This window comes from Paramormyrops kingsleyae, chromosome 4, assembly GCF_048594095.1.
Source record: "Paramormyrops kingsleyae isolate MSU_618 chromosome 4, PKINGS_0.4, whole genome shotgun sequence".
In the NCBI taxonomy this organism is placed as follows: Eukaryota; Metazoa; Chordata; class Actinopteri; order Osteoglossiformes; family Mormyridae; genus Paramormyrops; species Paramormyrops kingsleyae.
In genome coordinates this window covers 43,205,942-43,219,661 of record NC_132800.1, presented here as the reverse complement: position 1 = coordinate 43,219,661, position 13,720 = coordinate 43,205,942, and the positions used below count along the sequence as shown (strand labels likewise).

Genomic DNA, 13,720 nt, shown 5'->3' with positions numbered 1-13,720 from the left:
CATCAGATTCACCTCAAGCAACACATTGTTTTCCTGTTTTGAGGAGGGACTTCCTGTTTGCTGTTTTCCTTACAGACATCTTGCAGTATAGTTACACAATCAGAAGGAATTACTTTTTAAACTAACATTAAAACCAAAAATATAGATGATGTCATCTTCTTTAACACCCTCTGAAACGATACCACACAGTAAGAGATTCTCTGAAAAGCTCTCAGTGGGTGGCGCCGTTGCCTCACACCGGCAGATTCGGGTTTTGAATCCCTCTCCCCCACTCTGAGTTTCTCCCCGTGTTCCCCCCCTCAGCCCGAAGACGCTTAGCGACACTAACTGACCATGCGTGTTCATAGTGTTCATTACATATCATCCTAGATAAACACAGGGAAGCACAAACATTAATAGGTTCACCGGAATCCTCCACGTCTTCTGAAATCACCTGGCGTAACTGATTTATTTAAACTTACAGTAAGTGAGAAATTGAGAACGGCACAAAATACCCCACTCTGCTCTTACGATTTCCGGGGTTTTACGTCCATACCATAGATCACTGATCATCAACTGGTGGCCCGCGGGCCGAATCCGGCCCGCTGAGCCGTTCAATCCGGCCCGCGACTGGACCATCTTAAACATAATGTTAAGCCAAAATTAGATTTTTACTTGATTTTCTTCTTGGGGGTCCGGCCCCCAAGGAGACTGTCTGGTAAAACTCTGGCCCTCTGACAAATATAGTTGATGACCCCTGCCATAGATGGTTGTTTTTATTCTCAGTATAACATTCATGAGTATCAGCAATGCGCCATGCGTCCGGATGCTGGCCGCCCTCAGCACTGCCCTCAGTTATTTCACATCACATTAAAGGGGAACAAGAACTAGCACGATTTGTATTGCCTTCCGTATTTATTTAAGAAAAAAATGCTATTGAATTTAGGGTGAGTTCTGTTGTCTAATGTATTATAACAAATGTTAAGACGTAATTCTTGAACTCGCTAAAAAAAAAAATTTATTTTAGTTGCACGAGGGCGTTTCTGCTTCCTCTCGACAATGGGAACAGAAGCCTCCCCCCCTTCTGGTCCTGCCTAGTATTGGAGCCTCCAATTTACTGTACTAATATTACGATTGATTAAATGAATAAGTGCACATTTCAATGTTTAATTCAGAAATAAACTATGAAAAATAATAAAAAATAAAAAAGAACCCCAACACCTCGAGCACATAGAGCCAGATATGTGGAACTGAACCTGGTTCCTCACGTCCAGCTGGTATTTGAGAGGCACTTCCTAAGAACTAAACGCGTCAGCGGTATATGCTGTACGTGTATGGTGTGTATTTTTAATATGCGGGATAGTGATAAGTAATAAGTAAATATATGCAGATGTAAAACAATTACAATTTAAAATTAAAAATTCCCTTGCAGCAGAATTATAGTTATATCTCTATGAAAATAGTGTTATAGAAATGACAATACTGTATCATTCGTACCATGAAGTGTATGTCGCCTCATGGTGGCCATACAAATACAATTCGACCAGACAAAACGTTGTGATAATGTCTGTTCTTTTACTGTGCTGTAATGCTAATGAGACTGACTTTGTGGAAATAAGGTGAAATGTGCCTGAGCTGGGGGCCGTTTCACGAAGCGGGTTTAGTGAAAACTCGGAGTTAGTTGTGTGTGAGTTAAGGGAAACTCAAAGTTTTCGGTTTCAAAAAGCCAGATAAGCCCAACTCTGAGTCATTTACCGCGGTAACATACCCCGTTAAGCTAACCTGCTCGCTAGCAGGTTTAATCCCTGTAACTCTGAGTTCCTCCTCTTTAAATGAAGTCAGATTAAAGCAAGTACTTTCTCAGACATGGCGTGTCCTTTTCTCGAAAGACCGGTCGACATCGAAGCACAAATTATCCGCAGGAATCTACGTCAGGAGAGGGTGATCAGACCCCGTTTAGATATTTTATCGTTTACAAATGATTTTCTGTTAGAGCGTTACCGTTTTTCATCACAGACAATCATTTATCTCAACAATATTCTTAGCCCTCATTTTGCTCGTCAAACACACCGTGGACATCCTCTCAGTTCCGAGCAAATTCTTTGTACAGCACTTCGCTTTTTTGCTAATGGCAGCTTTCTGTACAATATTGGTGACGCTCAACATGTTTCTAAGGCAACCGTCTGCCGGTGTATCAGACAGGTTACTCTTGCGCTTAAACATTTTCTCTACACGTTTGTGGCATTTCCTGGTCACAGATGTAATAGAATAATCAAGGAAGAATTCCACAGAATTGCAGGTATGAAGTAATAGCCTCATATATTTAGTAATATGCTTTAAGATTTGAAGCAATAAACAATTGTAGGTTAAGACTAGATAAAATACAGTTACACTTTTTGCATTGTAACACCATACAAAACTAGAAACTGACTGCAGTACCTGTTAAAATTAAGTAGACTTATGCCCTCTTTGTTAGGATTTCCAGGTGTGATTGGCTGCATAGATGGCACACATATTCCCATTAAGGCTCCTTCAGTAAATGAAGGAGACTATGTGAACAGAAAGTCATTCCACAGTATTAATGTGCAGGTAGGTGTTTCTAGCTTTTAGTAGTTTACTGCATTGAATTATTGGCCTACTTTACAGTACATCTACAGTAACTAATCACTGTTCTGCATTGTGAAGATTATATGTGATGCAGCCTATGTCATCAGCAACGTGGAGGCAAAGTGGCCTGGGTCTGTGCATGATGCCAGAATGTTCCGTGAATGCACACTGAGTGCTAGACTTGCTCGTGGTGAGTATACAATGTAGCTACAGTATATTATAATCTTTAAGCAATATCTTGTTTCCTCATATTGCACCTTAACATGTAAACTGTCTACTCATTATTGTAGGGGAGTTCAGTGGTTACCTACTCGGTGACAGGGGGTACCCATGCCAGCCCTATCTGCTGACCCCATACCCTGATCCTGAGCCTGGCCCACAGCAAAGATATAACTTGGCTCACAGCAGGACCCGGGCCAGAATAGAGATGACCCTGGGCATACTGAAGGCCCGTTTCCAGTGCCTTCGTGGCCTCCGTGCCACCCCAGAAAGGGCCTGTGATATCATTGTTGCATGCGTAGTCCTGCACAATATTGCAATGATGAGAAGAGAAACCTGGGTTGCTGCCCCAGAGGTTGACCCTGATAACAACCCTGACATTCCTGTTGATGCAACAGATGGACAAGCTGTTCGAAACGCAATATGTTCTAATCATTTCCAGTAAATAAGTTGCAAATAAAAACAAATGACAATCATTTTATGAACTCTTCTTTATTTCCTGTAATTGATTATGCAAAACAGTATTTTAATATTTTGTTTTGAAAGACAGTTAACGATCCATCAACTTGTGCCACTACCCACCTTTAACTGATGTTCCAATATTTGTATTTCTATTAGGGTTTTCTGCATTTTTTGTTTAATGTGTTCCATTTCCAGATCCGATTTTTCAATTTGTTTCTCAAGGTATATTTTGTACAACTGCTTTACAGGGAGCTATTAGAATACACAAAAATGTTACATCTTGGCAGTATTGCACTGTGAAAATTGTACCACTATGAATATAACTTAGAAAATAGACACTTGTAGCTAACGACATTTTCATTTAATGAGAAGAATGATTCTTAATCCAATTTTTCAATAACTGGCAGGCAAATACTGAAGCATCTTACAGAGGTAAGCTGCGCTGTGGCTGTGGATGCAGTCGGTTCACCCTGGAGATTCTCTGCATTGCTCTGTGAAGAAAGGATAAATGTTTTAAAATGGTGCATCACTTACATGACGTATTTGTTAGAAAGTGCATACCATAGGCTGCTCTACATCTTCCCTCCCTGTGACAGCTGACAAGGTGTCTTCATCCTGTAGTGAAGACTATCTCTTACTTGCATACACCAATAATGAAAGACATAGTATGAAAAATCTCGAGAAGAGTATGTACCATTTCATGGGTGTCTGGCGGTTTCACAACAGAGATTACTCCATCAGTAACTGCAAGACAATGTGGATTACAGGCAATTCATCAACAGAGACCTGCACATTTTGAAAATAACTTTTACAACAGTGGGCAGTCTTTCAAATATCAGTCTTTCAACAGTATGTACATGAAGTAATGACATCTATCAAATTATACTCATCTATAACTTTTTAATAAATTACAATCGGTTCGATTATGATGGGTTTGATGATGAGTTTAATGGATAGCCATCACTGAGCCAACACTGGACAAATGCACATACATCATTCATATGAATTACTTACTTCTTATGCAAGAACTTCTGTCCTGGGGCATGGCTGTATCGGAGGAGCTTCCTCCAAGGATGCCATCAGCCATGGGCCGGCCAGTGTTTTGGCTGAGAGCCATCTCTTCAGCCTCTGTGAGAGGTGTTGGTGGTGGACCCCCCACCAGTTTTTCGGGCCTCTGCCTTTTTCCTATTGGCTAATATGTAGGTAAAATGTGAACATATGCACCCAAGCCCACATTTAGAACCTTGTAAAAAGATTTAAACAATATTACATGCTGCCAGATTTAAGATGAAACTGTAGCTTTTGTGTCTTATAGACAAGCAAAACCTCCCAATCGTCCAGTGCCTACCTGTTTGTACTAGGGATGGCGAAAACTAAAAAATTTCTTCACCGACCACCGAGCCTCAGTAGCCGGTTGAAACCGGTTAACCGATTAGTTTAAAATATGGTACGCTATTTGAAATAACAGCCATTTCGAGCCGCGCCTGCAATTTCGCAACTCTGTCGCATCTCTCTGCCGCTCTGCCTCCCGCACACACACACACACACACACACACTGCCACTCACGTCACTTTTTTTAAATCCCCTACAGCGCGAAACATGAGTCCCGCAAACGCGGCGCCGAAGAGATTGTTGTATGTAATCGTAGGACAAATGGCTCCTTAGTTTCAAATGGTTTGGGTACAAGGTGATCGCTTTGAAAATAAAGGCGTTTGTCTAGGTTAGAAGCTCATTTGAAACATTGCCACGGCTCATTTAAGAAAATGACAGCTCCGAAGAGACGCCGCTTTAGTTGAGGTAGTGCTAACCATAATAAAGAAAGATGATGATCATCATCACCTTATCGGTTAACACTGAAATGTAGATGTAATGTATTTCCAAATCTAAGCCCATCTTATGCGGAATGTTGCCTAATAGACTGCAACATGATAAAACCAATGGATAAAACAGGCACCTTCAGAATGCGTAAAAGACGCACCGGCCAAGGCAGGTCTAACTCACTGTGTGCCTTCTAATAACGGACAGGACAACTCTGTTGTATAATTAATATTATTTTTTTATTTTTCAAAAAGACAAGTGTCAACTTCTGTTAAGGGCAACATCTCCTAAACCATAACAGACAAAAACCTACAGCTATTCTTAAGAATAACATTAAATAAACGAAAAATTATTAGAATCTATGAATGAGAATACTGTAGCCAACAAACAGCTCACAGACAGGTGTTAAGGGTGCTAATTATTAAAACATAACACAACGATTTGGCCATTAGTTATTCTTGGAAAATAAATTAACGAAAAACAAGTTAAAGTTAAATTTCGCAAACCTTGTGAGCGCGCGAACCCAAACGCTGTGACCTCGCGCCAAATGTTTTTATTGGTTTATTAAGTACAAACAGGCGAGTTATGAAAAATTGAGTGTGAGGGATAATTTGTTCACTTAACACAAAAAGATGAGGAATGAGATGGCTAACTGTAGTAGCGTATAGTCCACTGTCTATAATAGCCTAATTTAGATATCACATTTTTTTTAACCGACTACCGACAACTTTGACCGGTTAACGTTGATACGGCCAACCACCGGTCAAACGGTCATCGGTTAACATCCCTAGTTTGTACTATATTTTTATACTTCATCTTTATTTGCTGCCAAGTGCGCTTTATGCCTGCTGGGTTACAACTAATAACGAAATTAAATTAGAGAGAATATAGAAAAACTAGTATTATTTCTTAAATATACATCAATCAACATCGTTCTTATCAATACTTACGCATTCACTCGGTCAGCTATTTTCTGCCAAGCTTGTTCCCGTTCTTTCGCAGCAGCAATCGTGTTTCCTTTTTTTGATATGGCATGCTCATATTCAGTATACGCCATCATTAATAATTCAAGCTCCACTGGGGTGAAATTGGAAGCGCGAGATTTGTTTCCCTGTGTTGTCATGGTGAATCATTTTCTCTGGATGCCATTGATAGAGCCTTTTTATGTGCTCGTGCACGCATGACAATCAGGGTTAATTGAACTCAGAGTTTTGTAAACTAATCGTTATCACCTGTTCTGAAACCAAAAACTAAGAGGTTGACATCTCAGAGTTAATCAACTCAGAGTTCAAGTTTAAACCCAGAGTTTGCAAAACCTGCTTCGTGAAATACCCCCCTGAGCTGCATGCAGATTTACAATTTAGAGTTTATTTTGAAATTGTCAAGTTGACATCATTTGTTCTCCTTCAGAGAGGAGCATTGTCTTCCTTACACATTGGGTGTGTCCGAAATCGCGCACTTGCCTCAGTGCACTGAGATGTAGTGCGTAGTGTGCACTGCGCACTTCCTCCTGTAGTGCACACTACCATGGGTAAGTGCTGTCCTAAATGGAACACTAACGTTTTGCACTTACCGGAAGTGACGGACTAGCATTTGATCGCGATTCTCCAGCGCCCCAAAATATTTGCCGTGTTTTGTTTACAATGAATTTCCTTGTGGTTTTATTTGCGTGTATATAACTTATCTACGACCGCCTAACCGGCTAAAAAACTGCTAACATTTACGTGTGCGAACTCTTCCAAGCCGATATAATCGCAAACTCAAAATTATCTATAACTGTCGTCAGAGAGTGACAGGCTACACACCGAAGTATACATCAGTAAAATAATTTTATTAATGTTACATTTATATGACGCATGTTGCCTCCGCTTGAGCTTGCGTGTCTGTGTTGTCCGCCATTATTTAAACTTGCCGAAAGTCCCTCCCCTTCCGCTACGTAGTCAAAATGGCGTCCGTTTAGTGCGAGTAGTGTCCATCGTTCTGCACTGCGTTTTCTGGCCGTTTTCAGTGCACCATCCGGGTACTTTCAGTGCACTTAATTTTGGCTTAGTTGTCAGTGTGAACGCACTACGCCCTAAAATCGCGCGATTTCGGACACACCCATTGTAAGTGTTTTAAGTGTTTATAAGTGTTTTAATTTCTACAGCTGTGACTAAAGCAGCAACATTTTAATTTGGTAAATATCATTCCTGTTATGTGTAATAGACCATTATTTTCCATCCATCACTCCTCATTTCTTCCTAATCAATAGACATGTATTGTACTTTACATGCTGTCATTATTTACCGATTTGTGTATAAATTATGACTGATTACTTACACTCAATGAGGGGCTCAAGCAGGTGATATTTAGACCTTTACTGCGAAGGACTCATTAGGCATTCATTAGGTATCAATCCTTCCAAAACAAAATTGGACAGACACAGGCAAAGGCACTGGTAAAAAGGTAATTAAGGAACTCGGCGTTGCCAAATAATGCAGTTTAGTAAATGCAGTAACTGACAGGGGAGACACACTGCAGCACCGCTTCTCTCCTGACAAACTGCTTCCTCTGGTTGGGTGTCATCATCTTCATCCACATCATCAAACTCCATAATGTCCCCATTTGTGATGCAGAAGTTATGCAGGAAAGCACATGTGGTCACACCGTCTGTGCAGAAGGGCACCTGCACCTCCAGGGCTTTAAAAAGTGTGGTCCTCCCTCCCTGTGTCAGGATGCCAAAGGCCCGTTAATGACAAAGTGGCCTTTGAGTGTCAGGCTTTGAAACGTCACTGCACAGTCGCTGTTGGGGGGCGGTACGAAGTGCTGACAGCTACTGGAGTCTCCATATGCGGGATTCCTCTGTCACCTAAAGAAAGCAGCCCTGAGGCAGTGCTCCGCATTCAGGTACAGTGGGTTATAGCTGAAAACCCATGTGTCATGGAGCAACCCTGCATGGCCCACAAAAATGCTGATGAATCTGCCAGCAGCATCACACACCGCCTGCATATGAAGTATTGGTTGAAATTTCTTATAGCTGAAATAACTGAAAGTCTTCTTGTGTCGCCTTGATGGTTTTAGCAAATATGCCATCTGTCAATGGCCCGTACTACGGTGGCCGAGAGAGCTCAACGCGCTGCAACTTCATTAAACACATGCAAACAGAAAAAAACCACAACAAATTAAGAAAACGTCTCCATCAGTTTGACAACACAGGCGCTGCAAATACGGAAACGCGCAGCAAACACACGAACGCGCTGCAAACACAAAAAAAGCGATGCAAACACAAAAAACGCGATGCAAACACAAAAAACGCGCTGCAAATAGCAGGGACCACAACGGAAATGTTTCAGGGGGACCTCAAAAAGTGACGAACCCATCTTGGAGCTGATTATTTGTTCATATTACCTCTGGGCACAGCCTGGCATGACACCGGTGGCCTGTACTACGAAGTGGGGTTACTGGCTTATCGGGGTAACTTGTCGGATTTAAGGTACCACAGTTTAAATGGACTTCATATTCGTTCACTTACATTTTGCCCAGACTACCTTAAATCCGACAAGTTACCCCGATAAGGCAGTAACCCCGCTTCGTAGTACAGGCCACTGATCCTCACCTGCAGGTTTTGGGTCATTCTCCACGACAAAACTAACATTTCGCCCACATGAGCTACAAAATTTGTGCACAAAATTCACAAAAACGGGTACTTGTGTACTCACGTATATAATAATAATGATGCAAACGATAGTGTGTCAACCGATAGCACAGAAAGCCACAGAACGGACAATACATTTTGATCTGAAAAAAAAAATAAAAAAAAATAACAATGTTACCGATTTTAGCATGCTTTATTTGTATTCCGTTGTTCTTTATTATTAAGGGTCTGAATAAATTGTAAAATATATTTTTTTCTATCAATCTGTAATGAATTTTGACCTGCTTTTAACCATTAATGAAGCACTGCAGAATTTTGTCATTTATTTGCATATATTTATTTAGATATTTATTGGCAATTAAATTAATAACGTTCCACAGTTAAGTGTGTGATTCGTCAGATTAGTCTAATAATATCCAAAAGACCAATGAATCGTATGATCAGATTGTTTAAAAAAAACACCTTTTAGTTCACGCACAACACCTCTACTCTGACCAAAAGCCACTGTACTACAAATAATCAGCTCCCAGATGGGTTCGTCACTTTTTGAGGTCCCCCTGAAACATTTCCGTTGTGGTCTGCTATTTGCAGCGCGTTTTTTGTGCTTGCATCGCGTTTTTTGTGTTTGCAGCGCGTTCGTGTGTTTGCAGCGCGTTTCCGTATTTGCAGCGCCTGTGTTGTCAAACTGATGGAGACGTTTTCTTAATTTGTTGTGGTTTTTTTATGTTTGCATGTGTTTTCTGAAGTTGCAGCATGGTTTTTTTCTGTTTGCATGTGTTTTCTGAAGTTGCAGCGTGTTGAGCTCTCTCGGCCACCGTACCCAACTGCTTTGGTAAATGTGATGATTAGCTAAGTGTGCAAACCAGCTGCTGTTAACTCCTGCATGGATGGATAATATGTAGCCTACCTTTTCCTTGCCTTATAAGCTATTTTATCTGTTTTCCAGGTATAAAACCTTATGCATTTCATATTTGCCTGGTCTAAGATAAATAAGACCCTAAATTCCTATTGTAACCATGGCCTCTTACTCAAATCAATGTGTCCACCTGCTCACTGTGCCCTGCTGCCATTTTACTGTTATAAAAGAAAAATCACATTAAGCCTGTGTAATTTCACCATTTTCATTACAGGGCAATTTGTGAAATTCATATATAAAATAAAATAAATATTACGTGCTACAGCTTAAATGTTTTGTTCATACATTATTTTCTGTTTTCAAAATGTCTTTATATTAAACTGCACAGCATGTGCCAGTGCAGCATTCCCCCATAGGTGTTTGATTTTATACACCTGTGGCAGTGGGTCTGAATGAAACACCTGAATTCAGTTATTAAGAGGTGTGTCTGTGATGACTGTGTGCGGGCGAGCGGGGAAACAGGCGAGAGAGCCGAAAATGCTGGTAAACGGGGTTTATTTAGGACTGACAGGACGACTGGGGAGCACACGGCAAACCACGTCAATGACAGACCTGGGGAAACAGACCTGAATGCGGACTAAATACACAAGACAAGCAGGAAATAACAGGCAACAGGTGATCACAATCGGGAATTAACAGGAGGTAAGGAGGGGGGCGTGGCACATAGGAGGATCGAACGAACAGGTCATGACAGTGTCCTGATACTTTTGTCCATATAATGTACGTTCATGAAGAATTTTGCTTTACTTTCACAGGGTGTTAAACAGGCTTTAAATAGGTCATGAAAAGCGCATCTGTCTGCACAGTCATTACATAAACAGTCCACTGGATTGTAGCAAACGGACGTCATTCTCCTGTTATGCTCTCTTCACTCCGAATTTATTTCAAATCATCTTGCATTGCTGTTACTAAATCTTTGTGAGAACAGTGCTTGAAAAGGCACTATAAAATTGCAAGTTTGAAAATCATTCTGCAAACGGTCACGTTTTACAAAATATTTTTTGACAAAGAACACATGAAGCAAATTATATAGTGTGATATTTAAATGTGTTGGTTTTTTTCTTTTTTTGTCTGATAGACAAATGTTTGATGTTGCAATGGTTGATGTCATGTCAGCATGTTTGTATCAGATCATGCAACGTTTTTGTACACTGTAAACCCAACTAAGTTCAGTCAACTCAAAACTTTTGAGGTATCTGATTACCTCAATTTTTTCAAGTTTTTCAAGTTACCTAACTCATTTTTTTCTTTCAAGTAAATATTGTTTAGCAGTCCACTCACAGAGCTCCAGGGGTCCTGCACACAACACCTCAAGAAATAGGCCAAAGTCTCTCAAACAGCCCCAGACCAGCATACAAGAACCACCACCACCAACCATTCCTGTCGTGGCAGTAAACAGCCAATATCTTTTACTAAATCTGGGGTTCTATATTGTTGCCCACCCAACACCATCACAGTGGATAAAAAAAAAAAAACTGCTAAATAAAAAGCAAATATACATCCAGCACCCCTGGTCTACAGGGGAGTGGCTGGTTCCAGGAGCTACACAGCAAAGGGTGTCACAGCTCTCCTAACACCTTTCTGTGTATATTACCCATCATCCAAGGCCACAAGGCCAGGACTGGGAATAAAAATGGCCAGATAAGTTGAATTTAAATGTATAGGTTTACAATGTATAACAATGTATGTATAAAATGTATAAGTTAATAACAACCCAACATACAAGTGACATTAAAGTAGATCTGAACATGGGTGTTGTTGAATTAATTTTAAAAATTACACTCTACTAAAATTTTAGTTTATCTAACATAAAATTGAACTATGAACTTAAATTTTATATCTGTTCTTAGATAAATTAATGTTGTGTACCCACTTGTCTTTAAAATATGAATTACATCCAACAATATTTTTTAGTGCTTGTGGCCAGGTGGGTGGATAGAATTAAATAAATACTACAAATAACTATTAATTAATATATTTATGTAATGTAAGATTGCACACCTTAAAAATTTGGTTTAACTTGATTAATTCAGGTTTTTTTAATACAAACAACAAAGCAAATATTTTGCAAGGCCAGAAGATAATCATTAAATTTACTTTAATTTACTTATATTAAATGTGTGATTGTTAAGGCTTATAATTAAGTGACTTGTACTCAGTAGTGCTGCAGTTAAACTTACTTAGAAAATGCTTGTGCAAAAACTTATGAGGATTTTTTAAAGTAAATTCTACACAGAATTCCATTCAGTGCCCCCTGAAAATGACAGTGAAATACTGCAGCATAGACTTTAGGCCTTTTTAGGTTTCTTTATGAGAGGGGCAGCATGTGGCTCAGCAGACTCAGCGTCTGGTCTGTGATCAGATGGTCTCTGGTTCATGCCCAGCCTCAGCAGAATAGTCATATGGCTATGGATCCTTGAATAAAGCCCTTCACTCCCACCTGGACTAGAAATCACCCTAAGATCATGCCAGCAAAAACACTTGCAACATATCTGGTACCATTTTGCACCAGATCCTGAATAGGGCCTTTCATCCCTTGGCAGTGGCCATATTATTTGCTAAACAGACAGATGTTTCATTTTACAGTCCTGTCGTTATTGGAGGGATTTGAATAAAATGCCTATTAAAATGCCTATTGAAATGTCTATTTCTGATTGTTCTGAAACTGTTGGCTTGATTTATATCTAAGGAATACGTTTGAGTTGAAGTTGCCCAATAATTTATTAGCCTTGATATGAGTCTCATAGTGAAATATTTGCGTTAATATGTGAGTAAGTTATCTACCTATCTTCTGTATCTCCTTCTCCTATTCAGGGTCACAGGGCATCCAGAGCCTGTCCTGGGGGCTTTGGTTACAAGGCAGGGAACAGCCCAGGAAGGGGCACCCACCCATTGCAGGGCACACTCACACACCAGTCACTCACACACCAGTCACACCTATGGGTAATTTGGCAACTCCAGTTAACCTCAGCGCATTTTTGGACTGTGGGCAGGGGGGACCAGAGTACCCCAGAACAACACAGGGAGAACATGTAAACTCCACACACAGAGCCATGGTAGACACTCAACTCTGGTCTCAGACACGTAAGGCAACAATGCTAACCCCAACACCACCCTGCCATACCACATGAGTAAATCAAACATAGTAATTTTAGTCATTTAGTAGCATTTGAGGGCAGTGTGTGGTTCAGTCTTTGCCCCTATGGGCAGAAGGTCACTGGTTCAAGCCTGACCTTGATAGCCCCTTGAGTAACTTTGGCACTATAACAGATGGCTGCCCTTAACCACAAGCTTGCTCCCACCTACAGAGAGCAAGTTGGAAAAGGCTTAAAGGAATTTCCCAAAAGATATCTATTATTTAGTTAATGTTTATTATTAGTGTATAGTATTTAATTTCTTATATAGTTCAAACAACAATTTTGAGTATTGTGAAATAAAACTACAAAGTTTAAAAAACTCAGCAATATTTACCATATGTGAAAGAAAAAAAACGAATTAATTAAATGATAAATCTGTTTTTATGTACAAGTTACTTAAAACTATTTGTTGATTAATTTGAAAAACAGGTAATCCGTTACCGCAAAAGTTTTGAGTTGACTGAACTTGGGTTTACAGTGTAACATCACCTTTAATTTAATGCTGCAGATTTAAACATTATATTGTTGTTTATCACCACCTAGTGGTCACGTATGATTCTGCAGTTTATCCTTACACTCTAACCCGAGTTTTAGGACAGAGGAGCGTCCCAGGATCGCAGTACAAGTCCAGTAAACTTAGTGCCGTTTTGGACATTCCACAAACAGCCCAGACCGGCATTTAGTCGGAATGAGAGGTTTATGTTGTGATATTTTATTTCACTCTGGCGGTTTCCTGTCCACGAACGCTTACCGGGGACGGGGATTTTATTTCAAAATACTTTTACGTTCATGACATGTGCAAAGGTCACAGCTGACGATGTTTAACGGCCCTAGAAGGCAGCTTTGTTCAGCCTGTAAATCATTAATCTTTAACACACTGGGCACAAATTCCTGTATTAATACTAAAGAGTGTATATGGCGCACAACTGATAAAGTATATAAGATGCA

General features: G+C 40.1%; 1 long non-coding RNA gene across 2 annotated transcripts; it reads right to left on the bottom strand.

Moving 5' to 3' along the window:
• Nucleotides 1–3,287: 3,287 nt before the first annotated feature.
• On the bottom strand, nucleotides 3,288–5,781 carry LOC140588868 (uncharacterized). Of its 2 annotated transcripts, XR_011990087.1 has the most exons (4): nucleotides 4,616–5,781; nucleotides 4,282–4,459; nucleotides 3,962–4,011; nucleotides 3,288–3,882 (listed from the first exon to the last, which is right to left on the bottom strand). It is a non-coding gene; the product is annotated as an uncharacterized lncRNA (long non-coding RNA). The 2 variants fall into 2 exon arrangements; XR_011990086.1 differs by having other exon boundaries at nucleotides 3,288–4,011.
• Nucleotides 5,782–13,720: the final 7,939 nt, after the last annotated feature.